The sequence below is a fragment of the Pan troglodytes genome, chromosome 16 (genome assembly GCF_028858775.2).
Source record: "Pan troglodytes isolate AG18354 chromosome 16, NHGRI_mPanTro3-v2.0_pri, whole genome shotgun sequence".
In the NCBI taxonomy this organism is placed as follows: Eukaryota; Metazoa; Chordata; class Mammalia; order Primates; family Hominidae; genus Pan; species Pan troglodytes.
In genome coordinates this window covers 2,800,097-2,822,035 of record NC_072414.2, presented here as the reverse complement: position 1 = coordinate 2,822,035, position 21,939 = coordinate 2,800,097, and positions in this window count along the sequence as shown.

Below are 21,939 nucleotides of genomic sequence, written 5' to 3'. Positions count from 1 at the left end.
TTTATACAGATGGCTTTGTAGATATTTCCATGTCTATAGAGATAGCGGTGCAGATATTTACGTGTTTATACAGATAGCGGTGTATATATTTCCATGTTTATACAGATCGTGGTGTAGATATTTCCATGTTTATGCAGATACCGGTGTAGATATTTCCATGTTTATACAGACCGCAGTGTAGATATTTCCATGTTTATACAGATAGCGGTGTAGATATTTCCATGTTTATAGAGATGGCTGTGTCGATATTTCCATGTTTATACAGAGTTCTCTGTAGATATTTCCATGTTTATATAGATGACAGTGTAGATATTTCCAGGTTTATACAGATGACTGTGTAGATATTTCCAAGTTAATACAGATGGCGGTGTAGATATTTCCATGTTTACAGAGATAGCGGTGTAGATATTTCCATGTTTATTGAGATAGCGGTGTAAATATTTCCATATTTATACAGATAGTGGTGTAGATATTTCCATGCTTTTACAGATAGCGGTGTAGATATTTCCATCTTTATTCAGAGAGTGCTGTACATATTTCCATGTTTATAGAAATCACTGTGTAGATATTTCCATGTTTATACAGATAACTTTGTAGACATTTCCATGTTTATGCAGACAGCAGTGGAGGTATTTCCATGTTTATACACATAGCGGTGTACATATTTCCATGTTTATAGAGACAGCGGTGTAGGTATTTCCATGTTTATACAGATAGCGGTGCAGATATTTCCATGTTTATACAGATGCCCGTGCGGATATCTCCATTTTTATACAGAGGGCTGTGTAGATATTTCTATGTTTATACAGATGGCAGTGTAGATATTTCCATGTTCCTACACATGACTGTGTAGGTATTTCCATGTTTATACAGATGTCTTTGTAGATATTTCCATGTCTATAGAGATAGCGGTGCAGATATTTACATGTTTATACAGATAGCGGTGTATATATTTCCATGTTTATACAGATCGTGGTGTAGATATTTCCATGTTTATACAGATACCAGTGTAGATATTTCCATGTTTATACAGACCGCAGTGTAGATATTTCCATGTTTATACAGATAGCGGTGTAGATATTTTCATGTTTATACAGATGGCTGTGTCGATATTTCCATGTTTATACAGAGTTCTCTGTACATATTTCCATGTTTATATAGATGACAGTGTAGATATTTCCAGGTTTATACAGATGACTGTGTAGATATTTCCAAGTTAATACAGATGGCGGTGTAGATATTTCCATGTGTATAGAAATAGCGGTGTAGATATTTCCATGTTTATTGAGATAGCGGTGTAAATATTTCCATATTTATACAGATAGTGGTGTAGATATTTCCATGTTTTTACAGATAGCGGTGGAGATATTTCCATCTTTATTCAGAGAGTGCTGTACATATTTCCATGTTTATACAAATCACTGTGTAGATATTTCCATGTTTATACAGATAACCTTGTAGACATTTCCATCTTTATACAAACGGTGGTGTAGATATTTCCATGTTCCTACACATGACTGTGTAGTTATTTCCATGTTTATACAGATGGCGGTGTAGATATTTCCATATTTATAGAGATAGCAGTGTAGATATTTCCAGGTTTATACAGATAGCGGTGTAAATATTTCCATGTTTATACAGATCGTGGTGTAGATATTTCCATGTTTATACAGATACCGGTGTAGATATTTCCATGTTTATACAGACTGCAGTATAGGTATTTCTATGTTTATACAAATAGCGGTGTAGATATTTCCATGTTTGTACAGATGGCGGTGTAGTTATTTCCATGTTTATACAGATAGCGGTGTAGATATTTCCATGTATATACACATGGCTGTGTAGATATTTCCATGTTTATACAGATGGCGGTGTAGATATTTCCATGTTTTTACAGATAACTTTGTAAATATTTCCATGTTTACACAGATGGCGGTGTAGATATTTCGATGTTTATACAGATAGCAGTGGATATATTTCCATGTTTATACAGATAGCGGTGTAGATATTTCCATGTTCATACAGATGGCGGTGTAGATATTTCCATATTTATACAGATGTCTGTGTAGATATTTACATGTGTATACAGATGGTATTGTAGGTATTTCCATGTTTATACAGATGGTGGTGTAGATATTTCAATGTTTGTAGAGATGGCGCTGTAGATATGTCCATGTTTATACAGATAACGGTGGAGATATTTCCATGTTTATGCAGACAGCAGTGGAGATATTTCCATGTTTATACACATAGCGGTGTACATATTTCCATGTTTATAGGGACAGCGGTGTAGGTTTTTCCATGTTTATACAGATAGCGGTGCAGATATTTCCATGTTTATACAGATGCCCATGCAGATATCTCCATATTTATACAGAGGGCTGTGTAGATATTTCTATGTTTATACAGATGGCAGTGTAGATATTTCCATGTTCCTACACATGACTGTGTAGGTATTTCCATGTTTATACAGATGGCTTTGTAGATATTTCCATGTCTATAGAGATAGCGGTGCAGATATTTACATGTTTATACAGATAGCGGTGTATATATTTCCATGTTTATACAGATCGTGGTGTAGATATTTCCATGTTTATACAGATACCGGTGTAGATATTTCCCTGTTTATACAGACCGCAGTGTAGATATTTCCATGTTTATACAGATAGCGGTGTCGATATTTCCATGTTTATACAGAGTTCTCCGTAGATATTTCCATGTTTATATAGATGACAGTGTAGATATTTCCAGGTTTATACAGATGACTGTGTAGATATTTCCAAGTTAATACAGATGGCGGTGTAGATATTTCCATGTTTATAGAGATAGCGGTGTAGATATTTCCATGTTTATTGAGATAGCAGTGTAAATATTTCCATATTTATACAGATAGTGGTGTAGATATTTCCATGTTTTTACAGATAGCGGTGTAGATATTTCCATCTTTATTCAGAGAGTGCTGTACATATTTCCATGCTTATACAAATCACTGTGTAGATATTTCCATGTTTATAAAGATAACGTTGTAGACATTTCCATCTTTATACAAACGGTGGTGTAGATATTTCCATGTTCCTACACATGACTGTGTAGTTATTTCCATGTTTATACAGATGGCGGTGTAGATATTTCCATATTTATAGAGATAGCAGTGTAGATATTTCCAGGTTTATACAGATAGCGGTGTAAATATTTCCATGTTTATACAGATCGTGGTGTAGATTTTTCCATGTTTATACAGATACCGGTGTAGATATTTCCATGTTTATACAGACTGCAGTATAGGTATTTCTATGTTTATACAGATAGCGGTGTAGATATTTCCATGTTTGTACAGATGGCGGTGTAGTTATTTCCATGTTTATATAGATAGCGGTGTAGATATTTCCATGTATATACACATGGCTGTGTAGATATTTCCGTGTTTATACAGATGGCGGTGTAGATATTTCCATGTTTTTACAGATAACTTTGTAAATATTTCCATGTTTATGCAGATGGCGGTGTAGATATTTCGATGTTTATACAGATAGCAGTGGAGATATTTCCATGTTTATACAGATAGCGGTGTAGATATTTCCATGTTTATACTGATCGCGGTGTAGATATTTCCATGTTTATACAGATGGCGGTGTAGATATTTCCATTTTTATACAGATGTCTGTGTAGATATTTACATGTGTATACAGATGGTACTGTAGGTATTTCCATGTTTATACAGATGGTGGTGTAGATATTTCCATGTTTATTCGGATGACTGTGTAGATATTTCCATGTTTTTACAGATGGCAGTGTAGATATTTCAATGTTTATAGAGATGGCGGTGTAGATATTTCCATATTTATACAGATGTCTGTGTAGATATTTCCATGTGTATACTGATGGTATTGTAGGTATTTCCATGTTTATACAGATGGTGGTGTAGATATTTCCATGTTTATTCAGATGACTGTGTAGATATTTCCATGTTTTTACAGATGGCAGTGTAGATATTTCAATGTTTGTAGAGATGGCGCTGTAGATATGTCCATGTTTATACAGATAACGGTGGAGATATTTCCATGTTTATGCAGACAGCAGTGGAGATATTTCCATGTTTATACACATAGCGGTGTACATATTTCCATGTTTATAGAGACAGCGGTGTAGGTATTTCCATGTTTATACAGATAGCGGTGCAGAAATTTCCATGTTTATACAGATGCCCATGCAGATATTTCCATATTTATACAGAGGGCTGTGTAGATATTTCTATGTTTATACAGATGGCAGTGTAGATATTTCCATGTTCCTACACATGACTGTGTAGGTATTTCCATGTTTATACAGATGGCTTTGTAGATATTTCCATGTCTATAGAGATAGCGGTGCAGATATTTACGTGTTTATACAGATAGCGGTGTATATATTTCCATGTTTATACAGATCGTGGTGTAGATATTTCCATGTTTATGCAGATACCGGTGTAGATATTTCCATGTTTATACAGACCGCAGTGTAGATATTTCCATGTTTATACAGATAGCGGTGTAGATATTTCCATGTTTATAGAGATGGCTGTGTCGATATTTCCATGTTTATACAGAGTTCTCTGTAGATATTTCCATGTTTATATAGATGACAGTGTAGATATTTCCAGGTTTATACAGATGACTGTGTAGATATTTCCAAGTTAATACAGATGGCGGTGTAGATATTTCCATGTTTACAGAGATAGCGGTGTAGATATTTCCATGTTTATTGAGATAGCGGTGTAAATATTTCCATATTTATACAGATAGTGGTGTAGATATTTCCATGCTTTTACAGATAGCGGTGTAGATATTTCCATCTTTATTCAGAGAGTGCTGTACATATTTCCATGTTTATAGAAATCACTGTGTAGATATTTCCATGTTTATACAGATAACTTTGTAGACATTTCCATGTTTATGCAGACAGCAGTGGAGGTATTTCCATGTTTATACACATAGCGGTGTACATATTTCCATGTTTATAGAGACAGCGGTGTAGGTATTTCCATGTTTATACAGATAGCGGTGCAGATATTTCCATGTTTATACAGATGCCCGTGCGGATATCTCCATTTTTATACAGAGGGCTGTGTAGATATTTCTATGTTTATACAGATGGCAGTGTAGATATTTCCATGTTCCTACACATGACTGTGTAGGTATTTCCATGTTTATACAGATGTCTTTGTAGATATTTCCATGTCTATAGAGATAGCGGTGCAGATATTTACATGTTTATACAGATAGCGGTGTATATATTTCCATGTTTATACAGATCGTGGTGTAGATATTTCCATGTTTATACAGATACCAGTGTAGATATTTCCATGTTTATACAGACCGCAGTGTAGATATTTCCATGTTTATACAGATAGCGGTGTAGATATTTTCATGTTTATACAGATGGCTGTGTCGATATTTCCATGTTTATACAGAGTTCTCTGTACATATTTCCATGTTTATATAGATGACAGTGTAGATATTTCCAGGTTTATACAGATGACTGTGTAGATATTTCCAAGTTAATACAGATGGCGGTGTAGATATTTCCATGTGTATAGAAATAGCGGTGTAGATATTTCCATGTTTATTGAGATAGCGGTGTAAATATTTCCATATTTATACAGATAGTGGTGTAGATATTTCCATGTTTTTACAGATAGCGGTGGAGATATTTCCATCTTTATTCAGAGAGTGCTGTACATATTTCCATGTTTATACAAATCACTGTGTAGATATTTCCATGTTTATACAGATAACCTTGTAGACATTTCCATCTTTATACAAACGGTGGTGTAGATATTTCCATGTTCCTACACATGACTGTGTAGTTATTTCCATGTTTATACAGATGGCGGTGTAGATATTTCCATATTTATAGAGATAGCAGTGTAGATATTTCCAGGTTTATACAGATAGCGGTGTAAATATTTCCATGTTTATACAGATCGTGGTGTAGATATTTCCATGTTTATACAGATACCGGTGTAGATATTTCCATGTTTATACAGACTGCAGTATAGGTATTTCTATGTTTATACAAATAGCGGTGTAGATATTTCCATGTTTGTACAGATGGCGGTGTAGTTATTTCCATGTTTATACAGATAGCGGTGTAGATATTTCCATGTATATACACATGGCTGTGTAGATATTTCCATGTTTATACAGATGGCGGTGTAGATATTTCCATGTTTTTACAGATAACTTTGTAAATATTTCCATGTTTACACAGATGGCGGTGTAGATATTTCGATGTTTATACAGATAGCAGTGGATATATTTCCATGTTTATACAGATAGCGGTGTAGATATTTCCATGTTCATACAGATGGCGGTGTAGATATTTCCATATTTATACAGATGTCTGTGTAGATATTTACATGTGTATACAGATGGTATTGTAGGTATTTCCATGTTTATACAGATGGTGGTGTAGATATTTCAATGTTTGTAGAGATGGCGCTGTAGATATGTCCATGTTTATACAGATAACGGTGGAGATATTTCCATGTTTATGCAGACAGCAGTGGAGATATTTCCATGTTTATACACATAGCGGTGTACATATTTCCATGTTTATAGGGACAGCGGTGTAGGTTTTTCCATGTTTATACAGATAGCGGTGCAGATATTTCCATGTTTATACAGATGCCCATGCAGATATCTCCATATTTATACAGAGGGCTGTGTAGATATTTCTATGTTTATACAGATGGCAGTGTAGATATTTCCATGTTCCTACACATGACTGTGTAGGTATTTCCATGTTTATACAGATGGCTTTGTAGATATTTCCATGTCTATAGAGATAGCGGTGCAGATATTTACATGTTTATACAGATAGCGGTGTATATATTTCCATGTTTATACAGATCGTGGTGTAGATATTTCCATGTTTATACAGATACCGGTGTAGATATTTCCCTGTTTATACAGACCGCAGTGTAGATATTTCCATGTTTATACAGATAGCGGTGTCGATATTTCCATGTTTATACAGAGTTCTCCGTAGATATTTCCATGTTTATATAGATGACAGTGTAGATATTTCCAGGTTTATACAGATGACTGTGTAGATATTTCCAAGTTAATACAGATGGCGGTGTAGATATTTCCATGTTTATAGAGATAGCGGTGTAGATATTTCCATGTTTATTGAGATAGCAGTGTAAATATTTCCATATTTATACAGATAGTGGTGTAGATATTTCCATGTTTTTACAGATAGCGGTGTAGATATTTCCATCTTTATTTAGAGAGTGCTGTACATATTTCCATGCTTATACAAATCACTGTGTAGATATTTCCATGTTTATAAAGATAACGTTGTAGACATTTCCATCTTTATACAAACGGTGGTGTAGATATTTCCATGTTCCTACACATGACTGTGTAGTTATTTCCATGTTTATACAGATGGCGGTGTAGATATTTCCATATTTATAGAGATAGCAGTGTAGATATTTCCAGGTTTATACAGATAGCGGTGTAAATATTTGCATGTTTATACAGATCGTGGTGTAGATTTTTCCATGTTTATACAGATACCGGTGTAGATATTTCCATGTTTATACAGACTGCAGTATAGGTATTTCTATGTTTATACAGATAGCGGTGTAGATATTTCCATGTTTGTACAGATGGCGGTGTAGTTATTTCCATGTTTATATAGATAGCGGTGTAGATATTTCCACGTATATACACATGGCTGTGTAGATATTTCCGTGTTTATACAGATGGCGGTGTAGATATTTCCATGTTTTTACAGATAACTTTGTAAATATTTCCATGTTTATGCAGATGGCGGTGTAGATATTTCGATGTTTATACAGATAGCAGTGGAGATATTTCCATGTTTATACAGATAGCGGTGTAGATATTTCCATGTTTATACTGATCGCGGTGTAGATATTTCCATGTTTATACAGATGGCGGTGTAGATATTTCCATTTTTATACAGATGTCTGTGTAGATATTTAGATGTGTATACAGATGGTATTGTAGGTATTTCCATGTTTATACAGATGGTGGTGTAGATATTTCCATGTTTATTCGGATGACTGTGTAGATATTTCCATGTTTTTACAGATGGCAGTGTAGATATTTCAATGTTTATAGAGATGGCGGTGTAGATATTTCCATATTTATACAGATGTCTGTGTAGATATTTCCATGTGTATACAGATGGTATTGTAGGTATTTCCATGTTTATACAGATGGTGGTGTAGATATTTCCATGTTTATTCAGATGACTGTGTAGATATTTCCATGTTTTTACAGATTACTTTGTAAATATTTCCATGTTTACACAGATGGCGGTGTAGATATTTCGATGTTTATACAGATAGCAGTGGAGATATTTCCATGTTTATACAGATAGCGGTGTAGATATTTCCATGTTCATACAGATGGCGGTGTAGATATTTCCATATTTATACAGATGTCTGTGTAGATATTTACATGTGTATACAGATGGTATTGTAGGTATTTCCATGTTTATACAGATGGTGGTGTAGATATTTCCATGTTTATACAGATGGTGGTGTAGATATTTCAATGTTTGTAGAGATGGCGCTGTAGATATGTCCATGTTTATACAGATAACGGTGGAGATATTTCCATGTTTATGCAGACAGCAGTGGAGATATTTCCATGTTTATACACATAGCGGTGTACATATTTCCATGTTTATAGGGACAGCGGTGTAGGTATTTCCATGTTTATACAGATAGCGGTGCAGATATTTCCATGTTTATACAGATGCCCATGCAGATATCTCCATATTTATACAGAGGGCTGTGTAGATATTTCTATGTTTCTACAGATGGCAGTGTAGATATTTCCATGTTCCTACACATGACTGTGTAGGTATTTCCATGTTTATACAGATGGCTTTGTAGATATTTCCATGTCTATAGAGATAGCGGTGCAGATATTTACATGTTTATACAGATAGCGGTGTATATATTTCCATGTTTATACAGATCGTGGTGTAGATATTTCCATGTTTATACAGATACCGGTGTAGATATTTCCATGTTTATACAGACCGCAGTGTAGATATTTCCATGTTTATACAGATAGCGGTGTCGATATTTCCATGTTTATACAGAGTTCTCCATAGATATTTCCATGTTTATATAGATGACAGTGTAGATATTTCCAGGTTTATACAGATGACTGTGTAGATATTTCCAAGTTAATACAGATGGCGGTGTAGATATTTCCATGTTTATAGAGATAGCGGTGTAGATATTTCCATGTTTATTGAGATAGCGGTGTAAATATTTCCATATTTATACAGATAGTGGTGTAGATATTTCCATGTTTTTACAGATAGCGGTGTAGATATTTCCATCTTTATTCAGAGAGTGCCGTACATATTTCCATGTTTATACAAATCACTGTGTAGATATTTCCATGTTTATAAAGATAACGTTGTAGACATTTCCATCTTTATACAAACGGTGGTGTAGATATTTCCATGTTCCTACACATGACTGTGTAGTTATTTCCATGTTTATACAGATGGCGGTGTAGATATTTCCATATTTATAGAGATAGCAGTGGAGATATTTCCATGTTTATTCAGATAGCGGTGTAGATATTTCCATGTTTATACTGATCGCGGTGTAGATATTTCCATGTTTATACAGATGGCGGTGTAGATATTTCCATTTTTATACAGATGTCTGTGTAGATATTTACATGTGTATACAGATGGTATTGTAGGTATTTCCATGTTTATACCGATGGTGGTGTAGATATTTCCATGTTTATTCGGATGACTGTGTAGATATTTCCATGTTTTTACAGATGGCAGTGTAGATATTTCAATGTTTATAGAGATGGCGGTGTAGATATTTCCATATTTATACAGATGTCTGTGTAGATATTTCCATGTGTATACAGATGGTATTGTAGGTATTTCCATGTTTATACAGATGGTGGTGTAGATATTTCCATGTTTATTCAGATGACTGTGTAGATATTTCCATGTTTTTACAGATGGCAGTGTAGATATTTCAATGTTTATAGAGATGGCGCTGTAGATATGTCCATGTTTATACAGATAACGGTGGAGATATTTCCATGTTTATGCAGACAGCAGTGGAGATATTTCCATGTTTATACACATAGCGGTGTACATATTTCCATGTTTATAGAGACAGCGGTGTAGGTATTTCCATGTTTATACAGATAGCGGTGCAGAAATTTCCATGTTTATACAGATGCCCATGCAGATATCTCCATATTTATACAGAGGGCTGTGTAGATATTTCTATGTTTATACAGATGGCAGTGTAGATATTTCCATGTTCCTACACATGACTGTGTAGGTATTTCCATGTTTATACAGATGGCTTTGTAGATATTTCCATGTCTATAGAGATAGCGGTGCAGATATTTACATGTTTATACAGATAGCGGTGTATATATTTCCATGTTTATACAGATCGTGGTGTAGATATTTCCATGTTTATACAGATACCGGTGTAGATATTTCCATGTTTATACAGACCGCCGTGTAGATATTTCCATGTTTATACAGATAGCGGTGTAGATATTTCCATGTTTATACAGTTGGCTGTGTTGATATTTCCATGTTTATACAGAGTTCTCTGTAGATATTTCCATGTTTATATAGATGACAGTGTAGATATTTCCAGGTTTATACAGATGACTGTGTAGATATTTCCAAGTTAATACAGATGGCGGTGTAGATATTTCCATGTTTACAGAGATAGCGGTGTAGATATTTCCATGTTTATTGAGATAGCGGTGTAAATATTTCCATATTTATACAGATAGTGGTGTAGATATTTCCATGCTTTTACAGATAGCGGTGTAGATATTTCCATCTTTATTCAGAGAGTGCTGTACATATTTCCATGTTTATAGAAATAACTGTGTAGATATTTCCATGTTTATACAGATAACTTTGTAGACATTTCCATGTTTATGCAGACAGCAGTGGAGGTATTTCCATGTTTATACACATAGCGGTGTACATATTTCCATGTTTATAGAGACAGCGGTGTAGGTATTTCCATGTTTATACAGATAGCAGTGCAGATATTTCCATGTTTATACAGATGCCCGTGCAGATATCTCCATTTTTATACAGAGGGCTGTGTAGATATTTCTATGTTTATACAGATGGCAGTGTAGATATTTCCATGTTCCTACACATGACTGTGTAGGTATTTCCATGTTTATACAGATGGCTTTGTAGATATTTCCATGTCTATAGAGATAGCGGTGCAGATATTTACATGTTTATACAGATAGCGGTGTATATATTTCCATGTTTATACAGATCGTGCTGTAGATATTTCCATGTTTATACAGATACCGGTGTAGATATTTCCATGTTTATACAGACCGCAGTGTAGATATTTCCATGTTTATACAGATAGCGGTGTAGATATTTTCATGTTTATACAGATGGCTGTGTCGATATTTCCATGTTTATACAGAGTTCTCTGTACATATTTCCATGTTTATATAGATGACAGTGTAGATATTTCCAGGTTTATACAGATGAATGTGTAGATATTTCCAAGTTAATACAGATGGCGGTGTAGATATTTCCATCTTTATAGATATAGCGGTGTAGATATTTCCATGTTTATTGAGATAGCGGTGTAAATATTTCCATATTTATACAGATAGTGGTGTAGATATTTCCATGTTTTTACAGATAGCGGTGTAGATATTTCCATCTTTATTCAGAGAGTGCTGTACATATATCCATGTTTATACAAATCACTGTGTAGATATTTCCATGTTTATACAGATAACGTTGTAGACATTTGCATCTTTATACAAACGGTGGTGTAGATATTTCCATGTTCCTACACATGACTGTGTAGTTATTTCCATGTTTATACAGATGGCGGTGTAGATATTTCCATATTTATAGAGATAGCAGTGTAGATATTTCCAGGTTTATACAGATAGCGGTGTAAATATTTCCATGTTTATACAGATCGTGGTGTATATATTTCCATGTTTATACAGATACCGGTGTAGATATTTCCATGTTTATACAGACTGCAGTATAGGTATTTCTATATATATACAAATAGCGGTGTAGATATTTCCATGTTTGTACAGATGGCGGTGTAGTTATTTCCATGTTTATATAGATAGCGGTGTAGATATTTCCATGTATATACACATGGCTGTGTAGATATTTCCATGTTTATACAGATGGCGGTGTAAATATTTCCATGTTTTCACAGATAATTTTGTAAATATTTCCATGTTTATACAGATGGCGGTGTAGATATTTCGATGTTTATACAGATAGCAGTGGAGATATTTCCATGTTTATACAGATAGCGGTGTAGATATTTCCATGTTTATACTGATCGCGGTGTAGATATTTCCATGTTTATACAGATGGCGGTGTAGATATTTCCATTTTTATACAGATGTCTGTGTAGATATTTACATGTGTATACAGATGGTATTGTAGGTATTTCCATGTTTATACAGATGGTGGTGTAGATATTTCCATGTTTATTCGGATGACTGTGTAGATAATTCCATGTTTTTACAGATGGCAGTGATGATATTTCAATGTTTGTAGAGATGGCGCTGTAGATATGGCCATGTTTATACAGATAACGGTGGAGATATTTCCATGTTTATGCAGACAGCAGTGGAGATATTTCCATGTTTATACACATAGCGGTGTACATATTTCCATGTTTATATAGATGACAGTGTAGATATTTCCAGGTTTATACAGATGACTGTGTAGATATTTCCAAGTTAATACAGATGGCGGTGTAGATATTTCCATGTTTATAGAGATAGCGGTGTAGATATTTCCATGTTTATTGAGATAGCGGTGTAAATATTTCCATATTTATACAGATAGCGGTGTAGATATTTCCATCTTTATTCAGAGAGTGCTGTACATATTTCCATGTTTATACAAATCACTGTGTAGATATTTCCATGTTTATACAGATGGCAGTATAGATATTTCAATGTTTATAGAGATGGCGGTGTAGATATTTCCATATTTATACAGATGTCTGTGTAGATATTTCCATGTGTATACGGATGGTATTGTAGGTATTTCCATGTTTATAGAGATGGTGGTGTAGATATTTCCATGTTTATTCAGATGACTGTGTAGATATTTCCATGTTTTTACAGATGGCAGTGATGATATTTCAATGTTTGTAGAGATGGCGCTGTAGATATGTCCATGTTTATACAGATAACGGTGGAGATATTTCCATGTTTATGCAGACAGCAGTGGAGATATTTCCATGTTTATACACATAGCGGTGTACATATTTCCATGTTTATACAGACAGCGGTGTAGGTATTTCCATGTTTATACAGATAGTGGTGCAGATATTTCCATGTTTATACAGATGCCCATGCAGATATCTCCATATTTATACAGAGGGCTGTGTAGATATTTCTATGTTTATACAGTTGGCAGTGTAGATATTTCCATGTTCCTACACATGACTGTGTAGGTATTTCCATGTTTATACAGATTGCTTTGTAGATATTTCCATGTCTATAGAGATAGCGGTGCAGATATTTACATGTTTATACAGATAGCGGTGTATATATTTCCATGTTTATACAGATCGTGGTGTAGATATTTCCATGTTTATACAGATACCGGTGTAGATATTTCCATGTTTATACAGACCGCAGTGTAGATATTTCCATGTTTATACAGATAGCGGTGTAGATATTTCCATGTTTATACAGATGGCTGTGTCGATATTTCCATGTTTATACAGAGTTCTCTGTACATATTTCCATGTTTATATAGATGACAGTGTAGAGATTTCCAGGTTTATACAGATGACTTTGTAGATATTTCCAACTTAATACAGATGGCGGTGTAGATATTTCCATGTTTATAGAGATAGCGGTGTAGATATTTCCATGTTTATTGAGATAGCGGTGTAAATATTTCCATATTTATACAGATAGTGGTGTAGATATTTCCATGTTTTTTCAGATAGCGGTGTAGATATTTCCATCTTTATTCAGGGAGTGCTGTACATATTTCCATGTTTATACAAATCACTGTGTAGATATTTCCATGTTTATACAGATAACGTTGTAGACATTTCCATCTTTATACAAACGGTGGTGTAGATATTTCCATGTTCCTACACATGACTGTGTAGTTATTTCCATGTTTATACAGATGGCGGTGTAGATATTTCCATGTTTATACAGATGGTGGTGTAGATATTTCCATGTTTATACAGATACCGGTGTAGATATTTCCATGTTTATACAGACTGCAGTATAGGTATTTCTATGTTTATACAGATAGCGGTGTAGATATTTCCATGTTTGTACAGATGGCGGTGTAGTTATTTCCTTGATTATATAGATAGCGGTGTAGATATTTCCATGTATATACACATGGCTGTGTAGATATTTCCATGTTTATACAGATGGCGGTGTAGATATTTCCATGTTTTTACAGATAACTTTGTAAATATTTCCATGTTTATACAGATGGCTGTGTACATATTTCGATGTTTATGCAGATAGCAGTGGAGATATTTCCATGTTTATACAGATATCGGTGTAGATATTTCCATGTTTATACTGATCGCGGTGTAGATATTTCCATGTTTATACAGATGGCGGTGTAGATATTTCCATATTTATACAGATGTCTTTGTAGATATTTATATGTGTATACAGATGGTATTGTAGGTATTTCCATGTTTATACAGATGGTGGTGTAGATATTTCCATGTTTATTCGGATGACTGTCTAGATATTTCCATGTTTTCACAGATGGCAGTGTAGATATTTCAATGTTTATAGAGATGGCGGTGTAGATATTTCCATATTTATACAGATGTCTGTGTAGATATTTCCATGTGTATACAGATGGTATAGTAGGTATTTCCATGTTTATACAGATGGTGGTGTAGATATTTCCATGTTTATTCAGATGACTGTGTAGATATTTCCATGTTTTTACAGATAACTTTGTAAATATTTCCATGTTTACACAGATGGCGGTGTAGATATTTCGATGTTTATACAGATAGCAGTGGAGATATTTAAATGTTTATACAGATAGCGGTGTAGATATTTCCATGTTCATACAGATGGCGGTGTAGATATTTCCATATTTATACAGATGTCTGTGTAGATATTTACATGTGTATGCAGATGGTATTGTAGGTATTTCCATGTTTATACAGATGGTGGTGTAGATATTTCCATGTTTATACAGATGGTGGTGTAGATATTTCAATGTTTGTAGAGATGGCGCTGTAGATATGTCCATGTTTATACAGATAACGGTGGAGATATTTCCATGTTTATGCAGACAGCAGTGGAGATATTTCCATGTTTATACACATAGCGGTGTACATATTTCCATGTTTATAGGGACAGCGGTGTAGGTATTTCCATGTTTATACAGATAGCGGTGCAGATATTTCCATGTTTATACAGATGCCCATGCAGATATCTCCATATTTATACAGAGGGCTGTGTAGATATTTCTATGTTTCTACAGATGGCAGTGTAGATATTTCCATGTTCCTACACATGACTGTGTAGGTATTTCCATGTTTATACAGATGGCTTTGTAGATATTTCCATGTCTATAGAGATAGCGGTGCAGATATTTACATGTTTATACAGATAGCGGTGTATATATTTCCATGTTTATACAGATCGTGGTGTAGATATTTCCATGTTTATACAGATACCGGTGTAGATATTTCCATGTTTATACAGACCGCAGTGTAGATATTTCCATGTTTATACAGATAGCGGTGTCGATATTTCCATGTTTATACAGAGTTCTCCATAGATATTTCCATGTTTATATAGATGACAGTGTAGATATTTCCAGGTTTATACAGATGACTGTGTAGATATTTCCAAGTTAATACAGATGGCGGTGTAGATATTTCCATGTTTATAGAGATAGCGGTGTAGATATTTCCATGTTTATTGAGATAGCGGTGTAAATATTTCCATATTTATACAGATAGTGGTGTAGATATTTCCATGTTTTTACAGATAGCGGTGTAGATATTTCCATCTTTATTCAGAGAGTGCCGTACATATTTCCATGTTTATACAAATCACTGTGTAGATATTTCCATGTTTATAAAGATAACGTTGTAGACATTTCCATCTTTATACAAACGGTGGTGTAGATATTTCCATGTTCCTACACATGACTGTGTAGTTATTTCCATGTTTATACAGATGGCGGTGTAGATATTTCCATATTTATAGAGATAGCAGTGGAGATATTTCCATGTTTATACAGATAGCGGTGTAGATATTTCCATGTTTATACTGATCGCGGTGTAGATATTTCCATGTTTATACAGATGGCGGTGTAGATATTTCCATTTTTATACAGATGTCTGTGTAGATATTTACATGTGTATACAGATGGTATTGTAGGTGTTTCCATGTTTATACAGATGGTGGTGTAGATATTTCCATGTTTATTCGGATGACTGTGTAGATATTTCCATGTATTTACAGATGGCAGTGTAGATATTTCAATGTTTATAGAGATGGCGGTGTAGATATTTCCATATTTATACAGATGTCTGTGTAGATATTTCCATGTGTATACAGATGGTATTGTAGGTATTTCCATGTTTATGCAGATGGTGGTGTAGATATTTCCATGTTTATTCAGATGACTGTGTAGATATTTCCATGTTTTTACAGATGGCAGTGTAGATATTTCAATGTTTATAGAGATGGCACTGTAGATATGTCCATGTTTATACAGATAACGGTGGAGATATTTCCATGTTTATGTAGACAGCAGTGGAGATATTTCCATGTTTATACACATAGCGGTGTACATATTTCCATGTTTATAGAGACAGCGGTGTAGGTATTTCCATGTTTATACAGATAGCGGTGCAGATATTTCCATGTTTATACAGATGCCCATGCAGATATCTCCATATTTATACAGAGGGCTGTGTAGATATTTCTATGTTTATACAGATGGCAGTGTAGATATTTCCATGTTCCTACACATGACTGTGTAGGTATTTCAATGTTTATACAGATGGCTTTGTAGATATTTCCATGTCTATAGAGATAGCGGTGCAGATATTTACATGTTTATACAGATAGCGGTGTATATATTTCCATGTTTATACAGATCGTGGTGTAGATATTTCCATGTTTATACAGATACCGGTGTAGATATTTCCATGTTTATACAGACCGCAGTGTAGATATTTCCATGTTTATACAGATAGCGGTGTAGATATTTCCATGTTTATACAGATGGCTGTGTCGATATTTCCATGTTTATACAGAGTTCTCTGTAGATATTTCCATGTTTATATAGATGACAGTGTAGATATTTCCAGGTTTATACAGATGACTGTGTAGATATTTCCAAGTTAATACAGATGGCGGTGTAGATATTTCCATGTTTACAGAGATAGCGCTGTAGATATTTCCATGTTTATTGAGATAGCGGTGTAAATATTTCCATATTTATACAGATAGTGGTGTAGATATTTCCATGTTTTTACAGATAGCGGTGTAGATATTTCCATCTTTATTCAGAGAGTGCTGTACATATTTCCATGTTTATACAAATCACTGTGTAGATATTTCCATGTTTATACAGATAACTTTGTAGACATTTCCATCTTTATACAAACGGTGGTGTAGATATTTCCATGTTCCTACACATGACTGTGTATTTATTTCCATGTTTATACAGATGGCGGTGTAGATGTTTCCATATTTATAGAGATAGCAGTGTAGATATTTCCAGGTTTATACAGATAGCGGTGTAAATATTTCCATGTTTATACAGATCGTGGTGTAGATATCTCCATGTTTATACAGATACCGGTGTAGTTATTTCCATGTTTATACAGACTGCAGTATAGGTATTTCTATGTTTATACAGATAGCAGTGTAGATATTTCCATGTTTCTACAGATGGCGGTGTAGTTATTTCCATGTTTATATAGATAGCGGTGTAGATATTTCCATGTATATACACATGGCTGTGTAGATATTTCCGTGTTTATACAGATGGTGGTGTAGATATTTCCATGTTTTTACAGATAACTTTGTAAATATTTCCATGTTTATGCAGATGGCGGTGTAGATATTTCGATGTTTATACAGATAGCAGTGGAGATATTTCCATGTTTATACAGATAGCGGTGTAGATATTTCCATGTTTATACTGATCGCGGTGTAGATATTTCCATGTTTATACAGATGGCGGTGTAGTTATTTCCATATTTATACAGATGTCTGTGTAGATATTTACATGTGTATACAGATGGTACTGTAGGTATTTCCATGTTTATACAGATGGTGGTGTAGATATTTCCATGTTTATTCGGATGACTGTGTAGATATTTCCATGTTTTTACAGATGGCAGTGTAGATATTTCAATGTTTATAGAGATGGCGGTGTAGATATTTCCATATTTATACAGATGTCTGTGTAGATATTTCCATGTGTATACAGATGGTATTGTAGGTATTTCCATGTTTATACAGATGGTGGTGTAGATATTTCCATGTTTATTCAGATGACTGTGTAGATATTTCCATGTTTTTACAGATGGCAGTGTAGATATTTCAATGTTTATAGAGATGGCGCTGTAGATATTTCCATGTTTATACAGATAACGGTGGAGATATTTCCATGTTTATGCAGACAGCAGTGGAGATATTTCCATGTTTATACACATAGCGGTGTACATATTTCCATGTTTATAGAGACAGCGGTGTAGGTATTTCCATGTTTATACAGATAGCGGTGCAGAAATTTCCATGTTTATACAGATGCCCATGCAGATATTTCCATATTTATACAGAGGGCTGTGTAGATATTTCTATGTTTATACAGATGGCAGTGTAGATATTTCCATGTTCCTACACATGACTGTGTAGGTATTTCCATGTTTATACAGATGGCTTTGTAGATATTTCCATGTCTATAGAGATAGCGGTGCAGATATTTACGTGTTTATACAGATAGCGGTGTATATATTTCCATGTTTATACAGATCGTGGTGTAGATATTTCCATGTTTATGCAGATACCGGTGTAGGTATTTCCATGTTTATACAGACCGCAGTGTAGATATTTCCATGTTTATACAGATAGCGGTGTAGATATTTCCATGTTTATAGAGATGGCTGTGTCGATATTTCCATGTTTATACAGAGTTCTCTGTAGATATTTCCATGTTTATATAGATGACAGTGTAGATATTTCCAGGTTTATACAGATGACTGTGTAGATATTTCCAAGTTAATACAGATGGCGGTGTAGATATTTCCATGTTTACAGAGATAGCGGTGTAGATATTTCCATGTTTATTGAGATAGCGGTGTAAATATTTCCATATTTATACAGATAGTGGTGTAGATATTTCCATGCTTTTACAGATAGCGGTGTAGATATTTCCATCTTTATTCAGAGAGTGCTGTACATATTTCCATGTTTATAGAAATCACTGTGTAGATATTTCCATGTTTATACAGATAACTTTGTAGACATTTCCATGTTTATGCAGACAGCAGTGGAGGTATTTCCATGTTTATACACATAGCGGTGTACATATTTCCATGTTTATAGAGACAGCGGTGTAGGTATTTCCATGTTTATACAGATAGCGGTGCAGATATTTCCATGTTTATACAGATGCCCGTGCGGATAACTCCATTTTTGTACAGAGGGCTGTGTAGATATTTCTATGTTTATACAGATGGCAGTGTAGATATTTCCATGTTCCTACACATGACTGTGTAGGTATTTCCATGTTTATACAGATGTCTTTGTAGATATTTCCATGTCTATAGAGATAGCGGTGCAGATATTTACATGTTTATACAGATAGCGGTGTATATATTTCCATGTTTATACAGATCGTGGTGTAGATATTTCCATGTTTATACAGATACCAGTGTAGATATTTCCATGTTTATACAGACCGCAGTGTAGATATTTCCATGTTTATACAGATAGCGGTGTAGATATTTTCATGTTTATACAGATGGCTGTGTCGATATTTCCATGTTTATACAGAGTTCTCTGTACATATTTCCATGTTTATATAGATGACAGTGTAGATATTTCCAGGTTTATACAGATGACTGTGTAGATATTTCCAAGTTAATACAGATGGCGGTGTAGATATTTCCATGTGTATAGAGATAGCGGTGTAGATATTTCCATGTTTATTGAGATAGCGGTGTAAATATTTCCATATTTATACAGATAGTGGTGTAGATATTTCCATGTTTTTACAGATAGCGGTGGAGATATTTCCATCTTTATTCAGAGAGTGCTGTACATATTTCCATCTTTATACAAATCACTGTGTAGATATTTCCATGTTTATACAGATAACCTTGTAGACATTTCCATCTTTATACAAACGGTGGTGTAGATATTTCCATGTTCCTACACATGACTGTGTAGTTATTTCCATGTTTATACAGATGGCGGTGTAGATATTTCCATATTTATAGAGATAGCAGTGTAGATATTTCCAGGTTTATACAGATACCGGTGTAAATATTTCCATGTTTATACAGATCGTGGTGTAGATATTTCCATGTTTATACAGATACCGGTGTAGATATTTCCATGTTTATACAGACTGCAGTATAGGTATTTCTATGTTTATACAAATAGCGGTGTAGATATTTCCATGTTTGTACAGATGGCGGTGTAGTTATTTCCATGTTTATACAGATAGCGGTGTAGATATTTCCATGTATATACACATGGCTGTGTAGATATTTCCATGTTTATACAGATGGCGGTGTAGATATTTCCATGTTTTTACAGATAACTTTGTAAATATTTCCATGTTTACACAGATGGCGGTGTAGATATTTCGATGTTTATACAGATAGCAGTGGAGATATTTCCATGTTTATACAGATAGCGGTGTAGATATTTCCATGTTCATACAGATGGCGGTGTAGATATTTCCATATTTATACAGATGTCTGTGTAGATATTTACATGTGTATACAGATGGTATTGTAGGTATTTCCATGTTTATACAGATGGTGGTGTAGATATTTCAATGTTTGTAGAGATGGCGCTGTAGATATGTCCATGTTTATACAGATAACGGTGGAGATATTTCCATGTTTATGCAGACAGCAGTGGAGATATTTCCATGTTTATACACATAGCGGTGTACATATTATCATGTTTATAGGGACAGCGGTGTAGGTATTTCCATGTTTATACAGATAGCGGTGCAGATATTTCCATGTTTATACAGATGCCCATGCAGATATCTCCATATTTATACAGAGGGCTGTGTAGATATTTCTATGTTTATACAGATGGCAGTGTAGATATTTCCATGTTCCTACACATGACTGTGTAGGTATTTCCATGTTTATACAGATGGCTTTGTAGATATTTCCATGTCTATAGAGATAGCGGTGCAGATATTTACATGTTTATACAGATAGCGGTGTATATATTTCCATGTTTATACAGATCGTGGTGTAGATATTTCCATGTTTATACAGATACCGGTGTAGATATTTCCCTGTTTATACAGACCGCAGTGTAGATATTTCCATGTTTATACAGATAGCGGTGTCGATATTTCCATGTTTATACAGAGTTCTCCGTAGATATTTCCATGTTTATATAGATGACAGTGTAGATATTTCCAGGTTTATACAGATGACTGTGTAGATATTTCCAAGTTAATACAGATGGCGGTGTAGATATTTCCATGTTTATAGAGATAGCGGTGTAGATATTTCCATGTTTATTGAGATAGCAGTGTAAATATTTCCATATTTATACAGATAGTGGTGTAGATATTTCCATGTTTTTACAGATAGCGGTGTAGATATTTCCATCTTTATTCAGAGAGTGCTGT